Raw genomic sequence first — 18,176 nt, 5'->3', positions numbered from 1 at the left:
ACGACTCGTAGAAAGTGCACCTAAAAGGCACATTAAAACAAAAGAACCATGTGTCATTTTACTAATATTGAACCTGATGATAGGAGATCTAATATATATGTTTGTGACTTAGAGAAATTTAAAAACATATTGTGTAAGCTGTCATATCCTATATAACGAATCAATATCAAAAGCTGTCGAGAAAGTAATAGCGAAAATGGTAAATCGAAACTGTTATATCAAAAAAGGCATACAACATATTCGTAGATACCCGCCAATTCAATAAGTTTATAAACAACATCCAAAAAGTAAATGTAATGACTCACAATGCAACAAGTTTGACCCTATATCGATATCTGATTGGTGTTATATTAATGTCACAAGTGAAAAGTAGTTCTAACATGTTTCATACATCATGTATTAGCAAAAAAAACAAGCATCTCATCACAAAACACATGAGCAGATTCAGAATTCACAAGACAGATTTTAGCATGCAAAGGTGTATTTTATTACCTGAGCAAATCATCGAAATAAATTATGAAAATTTTACCACAATAACATAAATGGACTAAGTTTCTCAAACTATTTTTATTATGATTTTATATTACATACGAAAATAAAATAATTCAATCACTACAGATAGGTTCAAACAGTTCACCAGATTGCGCAACAAAAGTGTTGACTTGGTTAAGCCACAATACAAATTCAAATCAAGCAAGACCAATTGGGATAACATCTTAACTCTAAATGTGAAGTTCCAGAAGTAGAACAAACACATTTGAACTTATCATAAAAGAGTTATGATGTCGGGAAAACAAACCAGAACTTGACTCCCCTATTAGCTTTGATACATGTTTTTGTAAAATCATAAAAACCATTCAAAACACGTCCAAACATTACAAATCATAACTTTCTGTAAACTAGACTCAAATTAGAACATCATGTAAACAAGAATCGATCGAAAACAATAAATTATATTCGAGTTACATACCAAACAGTAAACGAGAACAAATCTGTCAGCTAACTGTTGTTATCAAAACTCAAACCCTAACATGTTTATGTCACCTATAGGGTTCTAATACATCAATTAACATTATAATCATCAATAATACATAGATTTAACATCTAGGGTTTTACAATAACTAATCAAAAACATGAAATCAATGCATAAAACTTACCATCTAGTGTTAGGAATGATGAGAATCAGTCAAAGACACCACCAATTGCAAGAATTGAGATTGAATTGAAGATGCTTATGTTTGTTGATGGTTTGAGATCGTGAAAAAGGGATGGAGGCAGGAGTCTCGATGGTGGGAGGGAGAATTAGGGTTTTGACTCAAATGAGCAATTTTAACACCAAGTCTGGTCATAACGAAACATTATGAATAAAATACTAACTCAAGCTAATAAAATAAAGACTCGTTGATATTTTTGTTAAAAATAATTAATAAAAGCCGAGCACATACAACTTACACGCAATGGATTGTAATTTCATGAAACAACCTATGAACTAAACACATAATCACTTGGCATGTAATTCACATTGATAAATTTATGACATATGCTTGATTTTTTATTTTCATATTTCACTAACGTTCGGAGTCATATTAGCGTGATTCGGTAATTCCCGAATTACCGCTATATGAACGTTTGTGCAATAACCAACACACTAAATTAATCCTAATTAAGTGAAATGCATAAATGAATGTTTGAGATAACTGAGTTTGCATTAACGACACTTAATCATAACCATGAATGAGTATGCCACAAAACATAACATAATAAAATTTAAACCAAAGGGACAAAACATCGAACATTGCGGCGGCAAACCAACGCGATTTGAGTCGGTATCGATAGTATCTTCATTAAAGTTTATTTTACGAGGTTTTAAATATTTATTTTCTGATTTTTCTACGGATATTGCTACCAATTTTTTGAAATCATTTATATGATATGTGTTTTCTCAAGTTTGCTATGGATTTTACTACTGACTTTATGAAGTTATTTTCATAATATATATTTTCTCAAGTTTGCAATGGATTTTGCTACCAGTTTTTTGAAATCGTTTATATAATACTTATTTTCTCATATTTGTTATGAGTTTTGCTACCATCATTATGGAGTTACTTTTAAGATACTTATTTTCTTAAATTTTTTTTACAGATTTTTCTACGATTTTTTTCTTTTTGCAACGGAATATTCGTAGCAAAATTGTAACAAAATGTGTCCTAGCTAATCGTAGCAATAACTGCGACCGATATTTTCTGTAGCAAAAATCCACAGCAAATGCGTTTTTTATGTAAATCGGTTTTTTCTATTATTGAATTACTGGTTTTTGTTCGTTATGGAGTTATGGTAAAAATGATATATTTCTTTTTAAAGCAGGATAAACTATTTTTTTTATCAACTTATTACTATGCATGTCAACTTGTGTTAAGGTATTCAAACGCAGGTTTACGATAATAGTTGTTGACAAAGGTCCCTGTTATTTTGCTACGTTGCATATTTCAGAAAATTAGTTTTAAATTTGTTTTCTTTTCCTACAATTTGGTAATGAATTTTATGTTAATATTTTTATTTTCTCAAATTTGTTACGAAATTTTCTACGAATTTTACTAAACTTTATGTTATAAAGTTTTAAATATTAATTTTTTTTATTTTTCTATGGATGTTGCTACCAGTTTTTTAGAATCATTTTTATTATACTTATTTTCTTAAGTTTACTATGGATTTTTCTACCAACTTAGGATTTCAGTTTTTATAATACTTATTTTCTCAAGTTTGCTATGTATTTTGCTACCGATTTTATGAACTAATTTTTATAATACTTACTATCTCAAGTTTGCTACGGGTTTTTTCTTGCAACGGAATATTCATAGCAAAATCGTAGCAAAATGTGTCCATAGCTGATCCGTAGCTAATTCGTAGCAAAAATTGCTACGGATTTTTTTCATAGCAAAAAATCGGTGGCAAATACCTATTTATGTAGTAGTATCCGGGCTCTCCAATTTAGAGAGTGCGATAGCCTAAATACAAGAAAGTCGTCGTTCTAAAAAAAACTAATTATTTAAACATAGTTGCAATCTTATCCTCTCAACTTTAATTAAATTTTGTAAATTTAAATAACTATAACCTTGACCATTTAACTTTTAACACTATATTTCATTTTAATTTCACATTTAACCAACTTCCACCCACGACTTTTAAACAGTCATAATATCTTCATGTGTTAATAATTTTTTTTAAATGGCACCATAAAAACGTTAATTTTATCCTATTTAATTTGAATATAATATTGCTACAGTTTTTTTAATTAAAAATAAATAAAATTTTACGTGGCGATGTTTGCGATATGGTTTTTAAATTAAACCATTAGTAGTGATTTTTTGTCATCAAAAACCGAAACATAATTGTTAAAAACTGAAACAAAAACATTATCAACGGTCTGTGTTCCCGCTACATCGTGTGTACACTCGTCTAGTCATTCTTTACTTATGACTCTAGAGGCATCTTTACACTATGTTACAGAGTCTCAATTAACGAGGGGAGGGAAGGAAATTAGAAGAGAAAAGAAAGGAGACGAAAAACTTATTTTTGTGTTCCCGAGTTTAATGAGAAGGAAAGAAAAATCAAGGAATTTACATATTTCATGTGTTCCCGAGTTGAGAGAAAAATAAAAGAAAGTTATAGTTTTACTATCATACCCTTTAAGTAAAACTAAAAACAAATTAGTTTTAAGGGTAATTTAGTAATTGAAAAGATTTTCTCTCCAAATCTCTCCAATTTGGGAGGATGAATATATGTTTAAATTTTCTAGTATTTTCTCACCCCTCCCCTCTCATTCTCTCCTTAAAAAATCTCCAGAACATGATATTTTAACATTTTCTACTCCTTTCCTTCCCCTCCCCTCATTAAATGAGACTCGGGAACACACCGTAATTGGTGATTGCTTTGTAAACATTTTTAAATTTTCTAATTTTAAGTTTAATAAACCATCCATAAATTGCACAGTGCATCAATTGCATGAACATAAAATAATTAAAACGGAACTAACGTATCAGATTTTGGTGGTGATTAAAAACGAAGAATTTGAAGAAGAGAATAGGGAGGAAAGGACACGGTAGAAATGGATGAAGCGCTTAAATGGAAGTTTAAATTTGGCAGTTGATGATGTAAATGTGGTAGTATGAAATTTGTGCAGCACACGCAGCACACGTTGAAAGACGGTTAACTTTTAAGCCCCAATTCTAATGATAAGTGTTAGAATTTAAAAAGGTGTATATTTTTATAATTCATTTAACCAATAACTATTTCAACCAAATCAAACTACGAAACATCATTCTTTATTTCTTGACTCTAGACATTATTAATTGGTGATTGCTTTTGAGACATTTTTAAATTTTCGGATTTTAAATTTAATAGTTTGTTACATACATATGCATATGTTTATAAATTTAAAAAGTCATCAAACTAATTTTTCATATGTTTCTAAATTTTCAATCATTTAGATGTTTAACTTATATTGACTAGAAGGGCTTATTTGTAAAAATAAGAATTCAAATATTGAATTCAACTTGAACCGTAGACTGAACCCCGTATACCCCATCTACTGCATGAACGGTAGGTTGTTACTGACTCAAAAAAGCTGATCCAACCCCTAAACCTAGATGGTTTAATGAACTGACGTGGTTGCTCATTCGGAGTTTATCATCCTATCTCCAATGATCTTATGGTGGAGGTCAAATGAAGAAGAGTTGTTGGGTTCAGATTTTTTGTTCTTTTTAATGCTAGTTACACTGCTGTTTCACATGTAAGGTAATGAATTCAACAACTTCTTATTGATTTCAGAAGAATCCCAAAAGATACCAACACTTCTCATTTTAGCGTTCAGGGTTTCAAATCTATTAAGGAGTGATGAAACTGTGTCCCCTTAAACATGATTGAACATATTGAATTCACCTTTCAAAGTCTCTATTCTGCTTTCGCTCATGTCCAAATTCTATCAAATTTCTCCACTAAGGCATCCCAAAGTGCCTTTGCAGTAGCACATTATGCTTTCAGTGATTTTAGTAGAGAGGCACTGTTACACCCTCAAAATCCACTAACGGAGTTTTACCGTCAGAGGGTGTGAACTAACAGGATCGGAATCATTAGTTATATCAAACACCAAAATTAAATTTTCAAAAACAACCAAGACATAAGTCTTAAGTAAAAATGCGGAAACGTAAATTGTAAAGCAAATAGTTGCGCCACACAGGACGACTCAAAAGAAACACAGTTATCATGATAAAACTTAATGCAAAGTAAAAGCAACAGAGTTCAGAGTATGCATGTCCTATACCGCTCGTCCGCCTCGGCTACCTGAGATAAACATACTAAAAGTGTCAACACAGGGTTGGTGAGTTCACAGGTTTAAGTAAATTTAAGTTGCGTTTTAGCGTTACCAGATAGTGTTAAGTCAATTATATATCAATAGGTAACTAACCTATCAAGCATGTATTACTAAGTGTTCGACACCGAAGCTGACTGTTTATACTATTGCCTTGCCACCAGGTCAACCACGACCATGGTAATGTGTTAGCCAAAATTACACTCACTCGACCTACAGTCGAGTTTAGAGTTGGGTGGGGTTTGTCAAACCCAGTAGTACTACTCAAAGGTGACTCATTATTATCCAAATATTAACCGGTTCGATGTTCAGAAGGACTTAGTTGGTTTGTTGCTACTTAGCCTTACAAGTGATATACAATGAGTAACAAAATCTAAATCATTGGAGTATGTTATATCCCCCTAATAAAAGCGTTAAAGAGTAAAATGGGCCGTGAAACTCACTGTTTGCGAAGTTAACAAAAATTCGAGAAAAGCGTGCGTCACAGAAATCCTCACTAGTGCTCTAAAAAAAATGATATTTCTAAGTGTTTGAACTACGAGTGAGTCTATAGACTCGACACATAAAAATTATGCATGAGATGTGTTCGATTGTGAAACAAGTGCGACTCGACAGACACGTTGGTGATAAGTTACATGTGTGAACAAGTACAGTGTTAAGTGTTACTATGGTACATTACCAATAAATTATCTCCCACAAGGGCAAATATGTCAAACACATAGCAAACATCGATCAATAAATCACTTTTCATGTCAACTCAAGGAATCCAGCAGCTAAGTTACCGAGACATATTTTAACACATCAAGATTTCTCTATTTCATAAATCATAACATGTAAATAAAATCACCAAAAATCATCACAGAAGAACACTTGAGTTAGGTTTCTAAAAATATTTTAATTATACTTTTACTACATACGGTTTCCTCACAATGATCAAAACAATACAGTAAACACACAGCAGTCATTATCATGCGCAACCATACGTTATTTACTATTCCCGCTACATGGTTAATCCAATTAATGCAAGGCCAATTGACTTAGATTCCTCACTCCAATTATTATCTTTCAGAAGTGGAATCAACTCAATTGATCTTGTAGTTTGTGAGATGTACTAATTACAAAACAATTTACAAGCAGGCTTCCCGAAACATACTTGCACATCATATTTGTAAATTAATAAAAACTAACTTTCACATGTCCAAAAATTACAAACTTAGACTCTTTAGAAACTAGACTCGACCTAATACATCATAGAATCAATAATCACTTCAAAACACATCATTAACATCAAGTTACAGTCGTTTTAACATGCAATTATGAATCTGTCCAACATCAGTTTTCATCAAAAACTCAAACATCTATTAACCTATGAACTAAAAATCATGCATGCAACCCTAGGTCATCAACATCAACATATTTAGCATCTAGGGTTTATAATTATCATGTTTAACCATGCAAACAATTGATAAAATAGATTAGATAAGGTGTTCAATTTACCTAGCTAGCAACCTTTGATCTTCAACGACTTGAAAAGTTATTGTATGTGTGTGTGTTGTGTTTCGGCCGATCAAAAAGAGGGGGGCTGCCGTCGTAAGTGGGAGGGAGAGAGGGGAGAGAGTTAGGGCTTATTTAAGGTTGTTTATATATTAATTATTATAATATAAGTTACACATCACACCCTAGACTTCTAGTTTAGTTTAATTCTAGCATAAGCTATTTCTTTTTCGTTCATGATATGAGGTTATACATGTAAGCACCAAATTACACATAAATGTAACACATACTTATATCAATTATTTGTTTATAATATTTATTGTTTGTTCACCAACGGTTTGAGTCAACTCGTGTGTGTTTCGGTGAAACTCCGAAAGGCTACTCATGTAATGATTATCATGTGTCATTTAACTCTAATTAAATGTAATGAGATATGCGTTAACTAGAATTGCATAGTTCGTGTGATCTTGCCTTTGAATTAACGGAGTTCGGATTAACGAAGTTAACTTGAAATTGACGAGTGTCACATCATTCCCATGTTGAAAGAATTTTCGTCCCGAAAATTTGTGTCACGTCGCGATGGCTGTCTGAAAAAGGAAAAAAATTTCAGTTTGTCACATCATATTGAGATAGCCATATGCCTCTTCATCTGTAAGCATCAGTTGTTTATCAGCATCAGATAGACTAGATAGACTCTCAGGAGGAACATCAACAAGACCATCATCAGTCTTTGTCACAGGTATGTGAGGTCCATTTTCTATTGATCTTATCATTGCAAAGTTGTTTGCTCTTATGAAGTTCTTGAACCTCCATTTCTAGTGCTCAAAGTTTCTTTCAAAGTTTAAAAGTCTAGGTGGTTTGTTGACGGTTCCAGTTTCATTCTCAAGTATTAAGAAGATCTTCAACTGTTCTGGATCAGAAGATATCAATACAAATAGTTTAGATAACACCAAGTCAAACAATCCCAGAATCAGCAAAATCTGTGAAAAATTCAAAGTACAAAGAATTACAATCGCACGTGAATAGTAATGCGATTGGGTTTTGGAATGCGATGCCATTGGGTTTCTGGATGCGATTGTGATTCGGTGAGGGAATGCGATGCGGTTGGTAATACAAATGTGATTTGGTCCAGATATGCGAATACGATTTGGATTCCAAATGCGATGCCATTAAGTATCTGGAAAATTGTTCGTGTAACACGCTGTTACGTACGGATCTTCACACAAACACTCTTTTTGCCAGTTTTGAATACTTAAATAACACGAATAACCCATAGTACACTTAAACATACTTGTCAAACACTAAAACAAGACCAAAATCTAAGGTTGTGACCCAAAAACCTCAACTAGTATAGCCGAAATCTCTGATACCAATTGTAGGTCTCTAAACCAGATCGTGTTCTTGAATCATTTTCGGTTGTTGGTTAGCGGAAATAACCAACAACGAACCAAGATCTCGGATCTTGAGTATTGTTTGAGTTATTTTCCTTTTTAAGGAAAGATAAGAAGATAAGATAAAGAAAGAGATTTGGTGGGAGTAGGTATTTTTGCAAAAGGTTGGTCTTGCATGAGTATGCTCCTACAATTTATATTAGAGAGTATGTCATGCTTTCTTTATTTACTTGGCCCAATGGGCTTTTGTTTATAAGGCATCGGGCCCAAACATACATAACTAATGAAACGAAAGTATAATATACAACCAACAACAAAACGAAATAATACAAAAGACTAAATAACATAATCGGACCCTACACTAGTCATTCAGTATTTATGACTTCAGAGACATCTTTAATTGGTGATTGCTTTATAAACATTTTTATATTTTCCAATTTTCGTCTATGTGGTTTGTCTAAATAACATAGTTTTCGCCTATGTGGTTTGTCTAAATATGTGATTTTAGCCCAATAGTTTTAAATTTGCAATTTTCGTCCAATAATTAAATCCGACCTCACTAACCCATTAAGCCTAGTCGTTAAACCCATCAGCGGGATAATTTGTCCTTTTTTTAAAATATACCCCAACCCTTCACGTGAGGGGGCTTGCGAATTAGGATTGGGGATTATTTGGGGAAGAAAAAGACAAAATTGCCCCTCAAGTGAGGGGCACACTGATGGGTTTAATGACAAGGCTTAACGGGGTTGATGTAGTCGGGTTAAGTTGAAAGCGAAATAAAACCACATGGACGAAAATCGCAAATTATTGGACTAAAACCGCATATTTAGACAAACCACAGTGACGAAACCCGTATTTTACTCTTTTTAAATTTAGAGTTTAGATCAAATACAAATGACTTTTATCATAAAAAGTATACAAATAACTAGAGTATTTATGTTAACACTAGAGTAATTATCATTACGAAATAACTTTTGAGCTAGAGTAATTACTATTAGGTATATTGGTTTTTATTATTCCCAACTAACGCATTTTGTTCACTGTCGGTCCCAACTTACAAATTGGCTACTGATTGTACCAAATTTTAACGTATTTGTTTCTAACGGTTCGCGACTAACATCCTAACACCGTTAGTTGTAGGTCGTCGGGAAAACGTTTTTGGCCGGAAAACTCACATTTTTTCCGAAAACTCAACATTTTTCTCCAAAACATCTTGGTAACTTTGTATAGGACCTTAAGGAATTTTTTTTTAATAAAAGCCCCAATTATTGAGGTCGTCGGAACCCTAGAACCATCATCGTAATCGGTTGATGGTGCTCAAGTGGTGATGGTTTGTTGGCGTGAGTCAATTGGTGGTGGTGGCGGCGTTCATGTGGTGTTTTCTAGAAAAAAAACGGCTTTTTTGGCCATAAATGTTTTTCCGGTGACCTGCAACTAAAGGCGTTAGTATTCTGTAAGTCACGGACCGTTAGGAACAAATACTTTAATAGTTGAGACTGTTAGCAATCAATTCGTTAGTTGGTACCAGTAGTGACCAAAAGACAATAGATGATATTAATAAAAACCAATATACCTTATTATTACACTATATTATTTTTATAACAAAATTACTATAGTTCAAAGCTGTAATCACTCTAATTATTTGTATGTTTTCTATGTTAATTTTATTTGTACCGGATATTACCACTTAAATTTAAAAAGTCACCAAACTAATTATTCATATGTTTGTAAATTTTCAATCATTTAGGTGATGTTTGTTTTTTAAGACAAAAACTATCTGCAATCTGATTTCATCTAATTATATGTCTAAAACTAGAAATGTAATCTGAAGGTCTACAATCTGAAAATATAATACTGTTTGTTTACTAGATATTGTCTGCAAAAACTGAAAATTAGTTACCTATCATATATATCACGGTAGATAGAAGTCATTTAACGTCTGTAAACTGCTAAAATAATTGGTGGTGGCGTACGAACTATGGAAGTGAGTGATGGTGTACGAACTATGGAAGTGGGTGGTGGTGGACAATGGGTGGTAGTGATGGACAATTATGGTGGGTGGTGGACGGTGATGGTGGTGGACAGTGGGTGGTGGTGGTAATGAACGGCTTTGGTGGGTGGTGGAATGTGGTGGTGGCGGACGGTGGGTGGTGGCGGTGATGGACAGTGGTGGTGGTGGTGGATTGTGGTGGCGGCAGACGGAGGGTGGTGGCGGCGGCGGGCGGTGGTGGAGGGTGGTGGTAGTGGACGGTGGTTGTGGTTGACGGGGTGGTGGTGGTGGTGGGTGGTGGTGGACGATGGTGATGGCGAACAGTGGGTGGTGGTGGTGGATGGTGGGTGGACGGTGGTGGAGGCGGTGGACGGTGGGTGGGTGGTGGTGGACATTAGTGTTGGTTGGATGTTAAGTAGTGGTGAAGAATTTGAAGAAGTGTGAAAATGGTAGATATTTACTTATTTTTTATGACCATAAAAGCAGTTTTCAGATTTTTATTTTTATTTTTTTGAAAACAAACCGTCTTCAGAGGCTTATTAATGCGCGCACGCAGACATATGCCTCTTGCAGATGTTTGAAGCAAAAACAAACACAAACCTTAGATGCTTAACTTATATGACAAGAAGGCCTTATGTGTAAATATAAGAATTCAAACATTGGATTCCTATTATTAACCGCCTAAGCTTATTTGTAAATACCGTTATATATACTAAGAACCATTATATAAATTAAGGGTGGCAATCCTGACCCATCTACATAAGTTTGGGTTATTTTGGACTTCAAATACAAAAGTTATGGGTTGTTTTGGGTATGATATGATTCTCACGGGGGTTAAGATGGATAAATTCAAAAGTTAAAGAAAAAACATGTGGGTCAGAATGGATACTAAAAAGAAAGATCACGAGTTAGGATGGATAATTTGTAAATCAAGTTTTTCTAGAACGGGTCTTTCATATTAAATTATTCACAGATGTTCTTTACGAACACTAAAGGCCATCGTCGCTACTCATCCATCGTCACCACTCATCGCCGCCGGTAGTCCATCGTCACCGCTCATCGTCGGCGATCAACTCTAGTTATTTCTTCTCGCCGTAGATCTACTAAAAATATTCTGTCGCCGCTGCACCTCGCCGTCGCTTCTGAACCCTTGGTTGAGTTTGTGTTGCTTTGATTTTGGGTAATGTATTCAACTATTTATAGTTCAAACTTCTTTGGTCATATTAATTTTATAATTGTTAAGGTTTATTAGTCAATTGGGTTATATATTCCTATGAAAGGGTATACAATACTAAGGTTTATTAGTCAATTGGATTATTAGTCAAAAATTCATTTATGCACACAGTATTATTAAGTAAGGAATTTGTATATTTAATGCCACTGTGGTTTATTAAAAACTCATGCTATTGTGGTAAAAATAATTGAATTGATTTTGGTTAACTTTCAAGCATTGAATTAGGATAAAATTTTAACAAGCACAATAATTCTGTTGGTGTCTTTTAAATCCTATAATTGAATTATACATGTCCCATCCTATAATTTTATTTATTTGTTTGTAGGAGACAAAATTATGTCCAGTAACACTGAGTTTGCCGATGAAGTTAGTTCATTTAACTCGAGTAAGGATCTTTCAGTAGTTTGGAATTATTTTGATAAATTACCAGTTGGAAAAGATGGGGTTAGGAAGGGGAAATGTAAGGCTTGTGAAAAGGTGTATAAGGCTTACAAGGGAACAAGTAACTTGAGACGTCATTTACCTAAGTGTTTCGACATTGATGAACCTGGCCCACCAAGAAAACATGCCCCGTCAGATCAAGCAATGTATAGGAAAAAAGTAGAGTATACTATCATTAAACATAACTATCCTTTTAGCTATGTGGAACATGAGGCAACAAGAGAACTACATAGATTTTTACATGGAGATGTGATTCCTATAACAAAAAACTGCGAAAACGAATGTTTTAAGGATTTATGATAGGGAGAAGACAAATCTTAAAGAAAAGTTACAAAATGTAACTAGTAGAATATGCTTGACTGCTGATCTATGGAGTTCTATCACGACAGATGGATATATGGCATTGACGGCTCATTATAACTCGATGAGAATTGGGTTATAAGAAAACATGTGTTAAACTTTTGAGTTATACCACCTCCACATAGTGGCAAACTTTTAGCAGAGTACGTAATTAATTTTTTAGCAGAATGGGGTATTGAGAAAAAGGTTTTTACGATCACGCTGGACAATGCTAAAAATAAATATGTTTAGTAGATCGTTTAAGTGGTCACTTGCATTTGAATAATGCTTTAGTTTGTGGAGGAGAATTTACTCATGTGTGTTGTTGTGCACACGTTTTAAATCTTATTGTTCAAGGGGGACTGTAGGTAATTGAAGGAGTCATTGAGAAGGTTCGAGAGTCAGTAAAATATGTTAGAGGAAGTGCTGCTAGAAAGTATAAGTTTGCAGAATGTATACACCATCTTTCTTTATAGTGCGGGAAGCATGTGCGTCAAGATATTGTAACTAGATGGAATTCTACATATCTTATGCTCGATTGTGCATTGGCCTACTGTAAGGCTTATGCTCGGTTAGCACTAGTTGATTCTAGTTACAAGACTTATCCATCAGATGAGGAATGGACAAGGGTGGAGACAATCGCAAAATTTTTGAAGCCATTTTTTGATATCACAACTTTGTTTTTCGGTAGCTCTTATCCTACTTCCAACTTATATTTTCATAACGTGTGGAAAATTCAGAAGTGTATTGAAGAAGAGATCGACAATGTTGATAATGTGATAAGCGCCATGACAAAAGAAATGTAAATAAAGTTTGATAAGTATTGGGAAAGTTATAGCATGATATTGTCTTTTGCAGCTGTTCTAGATCCGCGATACAAATTTAAAGTTGTTGAATTTTGTTTTAGAAAACTTAACATGGCATATGAAGAACGCAAAAAGAAATTGGAGGCTATTTTCAATGGTTTGCATAAGTTATATGATGAGGAGTATTCTATTTTTTCAAAAGCAAGTTCTTCAACCGCCGTGTGTTCGAATATTGGTATCGACCCATCAGATGATCTCGATGGATTTGAGCCTTTTGAAAGCGAATATAGAAATGTTGAGATTGAAAAATCACAATTAGACATATATTTGGATGAGCATTCACTAAATAGAAAAGAAAAGCTTGACGTGCATGTTACAATATTGGAAGGAGAATCAAGGGAGATATCCTCAATTGTCTCTCATGGCTTGGGATAAATTGAGCATCCATATCACTACCGTTGCTTCATAATCATCTTTTAGTATTGGTGGTCGAGTACTAAGTAAGTAACGAGCTTCACTATTATCATCAAATGTTGAGGCTTTACTTTGCGCACGTGATTGGTTGTTTGGTTTAGAAGGTAATAAGTTTAATATCTTTGCTACTAACTTTATATATAATGTTATTTTATCTTTCTTTTTGTTACGTGTCTAGATGAAGACGAGAATTAGATAGAGGAAGAGCTTGTAGAAGATATTGAAGAATTGTATTCGTCACATGATTGTAGCCACGTTTAGGTAAATGTGATAGGGGTTATTAACTTTTGAAGGTATAGATGTCCTGTAGTTTTTGTTTGGGGTTTAACTTTCATGTTTTAATCTGTTGGCTTAGAGTAGATTGATAAATTTGGATATTTGAACATGTTTTGTATTACTATTAGTTTTAATGTTATAGTTGAATCTTTTAACATCTTTGAATTTCTTATGTTATTCTATTTTTTTAATATTTTATTTGATCACATGAATTATTATTTCAAATTTTGATAACAATAATTGCACTAAGATGTTAGTGATGAACTTATTAAGTAAAAACAAAAGCATCATTTAGCGTTTTTAAAGTGATAAGCAATAGTATAGAAAAAAAACGCAGCTAAATAAAATGAATTTTTAACGTAGCTATTAACTGAATTTTTGTATCTTTTATTATTTAAGTGAGAAGCAATAGTTTAGAAAAAAAAACACACCTAAATAAATTTAGAAAGAAAAGAAAAACACAGGTTAAAAAGGTTAAGGTTTATACAAAGGGTCAGTGAGAAATCGAGAATGGTGGTCTTTAAACGGTTGAGACCAAAAACCCTTTAAAAAATCAAGAAAAAAATATCCATCTTGATTCAAATCCATCCTAACCCAAACCCATCTTGACCCAAATCCATCTTGATCTCCTTTCTTAAATTATCCATCCTAACCCACACCCATCCTAACCCAAATCCATTATGACCCAACAACCCAATCCATCCAATTTGCCATCTCTAGGTTATTGGTTTTAATAAAATTCAATGCTATGTTTTAGTCGGTGTTTATATTCTAGTTATATATATCATCAACTATTCCTCATTATCAACCGCCTAAGTTTATTTGTAAATATACCGTTATATATATCAACTATCAACAACCCAATATATAGAAATCATATTGCTATTGATCGAATTACCATCCCCCGTACATCTTCAATCCTGCTAGGGTTTCGAAAATCAAACGTTACCCGAATATCCACCGAACAACAGCGTATTATTACTCGACTCTCCGTTCTTAATTGATTTTTATTTTCATTCGAACAACTTTTATAATTTGATAATATCTTGCAGGTATATTCTTGATCGGTTAATATGAAGAACGGTAAACCTACTCGACTCGTTCTGCCTTGTACCGACAACTACAACAACTTCACGTGTTTCTTGTGTCACAAGTATGTTGAATCCGGACACGCCCTTTACGGTCACATGTGTCATCACACGTATTCGGATTGGCGTGAGGTGTTACCCGAAACCCTTGAAAACTGCAGTGAGATTATCGTCCGAAAAAGATTGTTTCCTTCGGACAATGAGTATGTTTCGGATGATGATGATGATGTGAGTATTAACGAGGAAGAGTTTAATGGTTCCGTGGCTGATTTGACATTGGCGCTACCGCAATGGAATATAACCGGCAAAGCGAAAAACAAAAGAGGCCGACAAGATTTCAAGAACGAATCGACAAAGAAGTTGAAGGATGCGGGCAACAAGAACGATGAAGTTGTACCCGAAGAGGTTGGTTTGTCGGGCAAGAAGGATATTGTGGTTTTTGATTTTGATCTCAATGAGGTGACTACAATCTCTGAAGATGAAGCTTGTTCTATTATGAAGCTTGTTCTATCCAAGTTGGAGTTTTAATTAATACATGTTCTTTTGATATGTTTTTATTTTAGGAAGAAGTGAGTTGGTCCATTGTTATTGATATTTTTGTATTCGATCTTCTAAATATTGTGCATCACTAATGATCATAACTTCAAATACATTAACAAAATTATATAAATTATGGATGCTATGATTTTGGAATTATGGAGATGGCTGTTTCTGAGTTGTGTTACTTGTTTTGTTTTGTTTGTTTTTTTTTTTTTTTTTTTTTTTGAAATTTGGAAAAGGGTTTTTTAGTTATGTATTTTTATTTTTAGATATCTGTTATTGTTTTTAGATATGGCGTAGGAGTTATTTTTATGATTAAACAACTTAAAAAACAATTTATTTTTTTTAATTTAAGATGTCATCATTTGTATTTTAATTTTGAAAAGGATTTTTTATTTTATTTTTTTAGTTATTTATTTGTATTTTTGGATGCTTGTTTATACTTTTCTAAAACATGTTTACCTAGTAACACATTTGATCCCTTTAAATAATACGCGTTATAATAAGTTGGTTGTGGCTCAATGGTAGAGCACTCACTTTACAAGTGAGATGTAGGGGGATCAAACCTCACTACCACCAACTTATATGGGAGATATGAGGGATGACCCTGGCTTGCCAGGATTCGAGTCCTGATCTCACCCGGTTTTACCGGCTCCTCGCTGTCGTGCCGTTTGGCGGGCGTGGGGGTCGGGTTTTATCCGGTGAATCCCTCAACAGGTGGACCGCTAGGGGCTCCGTCCGTCCGGAGTAGTGGCCGGCTCGGGCTACCTTTAGCCAATGGGGACCGCGTACGGGGTACCCAGCGTTACTTAGTTTGCCGTTTAAAAAAAAAATACGCGTTATAGATGTTAGTATCTTATCCTGCAATTTCTTGAAATTATTAGTTAAGTGTGTGATGTTTGTGTTTGATACACATGATTAAGGGTAACCAAAAACAACATTAATGATTAATCCTTGATGACACTATTGAATATTTAATTTGATATCTTTTAAATTTAATCCAAATAGTACACAAGTCTCTAATCTACTAATATGATTAGAAGAACTTTTGTTAAATGACCAAATTAGAAATCCATAAATCGGGTATTTTTAGAAACCGAAATCAATGTATGGTCAAGTATTTAACCAGGTTTTTATCGGGTTTTGAGCTTAGTCGAGTCGGGTTTTGACTGGGTAGAGATGGAACCGTGTCTGATGGCTCCGGTTCCAAGTATATTTTTTAAAAACCGAAATTCAGTTCGTACCCGTGCCGTGCGTCATTTAGGATTGTAGGAACCAATTTTGGATCAGATACACCGGTTTGGATCAGCAATCGGGTTTTTTCACACCTCCCCAAAATTAAGAAAATAAAACCATTGAAGGAAGTAGCCCATAACCCATTAGGCCTACAACACAAACCATTTACAAAACAACCAAACCAAACAAAATCAAAACCCAAATTAAACATGTCTTTCTCTTTCCGTGTGTTCTTCCCCAAATTCCCCAATTCTTCTTCACCCATTTTCAAATTCAAAGCCCTAACTCTTAAACCCCCAAATACTCTTTCATTCATCAAACCCATCACAATCCAATCAATACCCACCAATTCTTTTCCCGCCAATTCCACATCCCAGTCATCATCAAACCCAATTCAAGATTTTCCCCAAAAGCTTCAAGAAATCATCACCTTATTCCAATCCGTACAAGACCCACGTGCCAAATACCAGCAGTTGTTATTCTACGGTAAGAACCTTAAACCCCTCGAACCCCAGTTCAAGATTCAAGAAAACAAGGTCAAAGGTTGTGTTTCTCAGGTCTGGTTGACAGCTTACTTTGATCCCAGTGATAATAAAAATGTGATCTTTGAGGCTGATTCTGACTCTGTGCTTACTAAAGGCTTAGCTGCCTTATTGGTTAATGGTTTGTCTGGTCACACAGTTCAAGAAATCTTGAAGGTGTCACCAGATTTTATTGTGCTTTTGGGCCTGCAACAGAGTTTGACACCTTCTAGAAATAATGGATTCTTGAATATGTTGAAGTTGATGCAGAAGAAGGCGTTTAATTTGTTCGTAGAAGCCGAGAAACGTGTCGGTTCGGGGAATTCGGAGGTTTCGGGTCAAACCCATGTTGAAAAATCGAATCTTGAGAGCCCATTTGAGAATTTAGAATCAAATAATAGTAATGATAATATTAATATTGATAATGATAATAATGATGATTGTGGTTTGTTGGGAAGTAGGGGACAGAGGATATTGGGGATATTAACTAGGGAGCTTGCGCCGGTTGAGTTGGTAGTTGAAGATGTGTCGTATCAGCATGCGGGTCATGCGGGGGTGAGGGGTAGTAATGATGGTGAGACGCATTTTAATTTGAAAGTGGTGTCTAAGGAATTTGGTGGGAAGAGTATGGTTAAGAGGCATAGGCTAGTTTATTCTTTGTTGGAAGGTGAATTGCAAAGCGGGTTGCATGCTTTGTCGATTGATGCGAAGACGCCGACTGAAATCGGTTTGTAAGTAGATAACATTGATTGTTTGAATGAGGTTATGTGTTTTGGTTTACCCTCAATTGATGTTTTTGATGTGAAACTTATATTGAATGGGTAATAATAACAATGTATTTTTGAGATTAAAGAATTGCATAATGTAACGATGTTCGTTGTTTGCGAGTGATGGAAGCAATGATGTAGATATTGATTGAGATAATCAGTTGTAATAAAACATGTTACGATAGATGGTTTGGATTCAAGGCTGTAGTTT

At 34.2% G+C, this 18,176-nt stretch overlaps 1 pseudogene; it reads left to right on the top strand.

Annotated features, from left to right (window-relative positions):
* The first annotated feature begins 16,852 nt into the window (after positions 1–16,852).
* LOC143533962 (sufE-like protein 1, chloroplastic/mitochondrial pseudogene) lies at positions 16,853–18,018 on the top strand (annotated as a pseudogene).
* The last annotated feature ends 158 nt before the right edge of the window (positions 18,019–18,176 follow it).

The sequence above is a fragment of the Bidens hawaiensis genome, unplaced genomic scaffold (assembly GCF_021521415.1).
Source record: "Bidens hawaiensis isolate Kalapana, Puna unplaced genomic scaffold, B.hawaiensis_p1.1 tig00009959_1, whole genome shotgun sequence".
NCBI classification, from domain to species: Eukaryota; Viridiplantae; Streptophyta; class Magnoliopsida; order Asterales; family Asteraceae; genus Bidens; species Bidens hawaiensis.
Note: the sequence above shows the minus strand (reverse complement) of the source record. Positions and strands in the feature narration are given on the sequence as shown.